Source organism: Neltuma alba, unplaced genomic scaffold (genome assembly GCF_004799145.2).
Source record: "Neltuma alba isolate B1F8T4 unplaced genomic scaffold, ASM479914v2 tig00011716_pilon, whole genome shotgun sequence".
In the NCBI taxonomy this organism is placed as follows: Eukaryota; Viridiplantae; Streptophyta; class Magnoliopsida; order Fabales; family Fabaceae; genus Neltuma; species Neltuma alba.
Window position 1 is genome coordinate 65,152 of NW_021636348.1, and position 1,663 is coordinate 66,814.

The 1,663-nt window shown below is 38.2% G+C and overlaps 1 non-coding gene across 1 annotated transcript; it reads left to right on the forward strand.

Annotated features, from left to right (window-relative positions):
• Positions 1 to 361: 361 nt before the first annotated feature.
• TRNAN-GUU (transfer RNA asparagine (anticodon GUU)) lies at positions 362 to 435 on the forward strand. The gene has a single exon. It is a non-coding gene; the product is annotated as a tRNA-Asn (tRNA).
• Positions 436 to 1,663: the final 1,228 nt, after the last annotated feature.

Here is a 1,663-nt window from a genome sequence, read left to right on the forward strand (position 1 = left end):
AAGTCTCTTCTTATATGTTTTTCTTTTTGGATTTCTTTTTTATTTCCGATATTAACAAGTAGCCCGACACAGTAATGGAACTTCAATATCTAACCAAAGGATGATAGGGCAGCGATCTAGACAACATATTATAATTCGAGAAGAGACTTTAATATTATGCAACTAACTGGGGGGAAAAAGGGTATAACTTTATTATTGATTTTCTTTTTTTAATAATAGTATTAAGCCACATCACATGTATTCCTCCAATATAATTTTTCTTGGGGGGAAAAAAAAACTGATATGAGACAGCTACGCATAGCATGTTTCATGGGGTAAATGGATAAACCACTTATGGCAAAGAAGCGCTCCACGACAACAAGCTGGAATAGCTCAGTTGGTTAGAGCGTGTGGCTGTTAACCACAAGGTCGGAGGTTCAAGCCCTCCTTCTAGCGATTTTCATTTATTTTTCCACTCATAACACGAAATGCCAACACTACGAACAGCTTTTTGGGCCCTTGCTTTCTGGGCCTTGTCTTTCACAATAATCTTTAACGAATTCGTGAAGCTAGTTGGACAGCCTTGATATGGGCCAATGATTAATTGCTACTTGGACCAATGATTCATTCAGTTTTGCGTTCATGCGGGGATTGAATCCCAAACAATATCTTTCTTGGGCAAGGCCCTCTCTTGTGCCAAAAAAAGAAGCTAGTTTTGCGTTGGCAAAAAATAGATCGTCAGATCCATTATAAGTTCTAGATAGATCTTGATTGTCGTTCACCATGCTGGATGGCGTTGGTTTACGAAATTGTACAAACACAATGAAAACACCAGATTATTTCCCCTCACTTTAAACGTCTTGGCATTCACACGGATTCACCCTCCTTACATACAGGTCCAAGCACCACAAAAGCTTTCCTTCCTTCATTCGGACAAAGGGAGTCCTGTTGGTAACCTTAATTTCCTGTGTAGAGAGAGGAAAATGGATAAGCTCATTTTCCGGTTAGGGCTCATGATCAGATTTCTCGATCCCATTGTTTAGATCACCCTCCTCACAGTAGAGAGGTGGAAAGGGATAATGTCGACTTGATTTGCAGTTCTCCCCTGCTTGCACCTTTTGCCACGAAATTATATATTTTTTAATCAAGATAAATTTAATCGTGTTCTATCGCGAGGAGATAAACGTATATATTGTTCATATTACAAATTAGCTTGCTCATTCCTAAAATCACATTATTTTTTCAAGGCTAAGTAAAGATGCAGATGCAGTTGTATTCCTGATCTTATTTGTCACTTCCACAATCTTTTTACTTTCGCACATCTGAGAAATTAAACCAAGAAGGAGAAAATCATAGATAAAATTATATTTTATCTTCTTTTTTTTGGTGAATTACAGTTCACCTCGTTAATGTTGTTTACTAGCTTAACACGTCATTCACGCAGAGTATGAACAAATTGAGTCTTCCCGTTCATAGCAAAACCTTCGGCAATATTAACAATTTAACATTGGGTCTTTCCGTTTCAAAGCAGATTGAGTATGATCCAGTCGGGAAAATTTTTGCAGGAGCAAGTATTACGCTTCGCCCAACAAATATGGTTCATATTTATAAAGGACCAGACGATTCGCAGTGACAGGAGAAGGAGCCGCCAGCGAACAAACATTCAGATCTAACAAATCGGAGA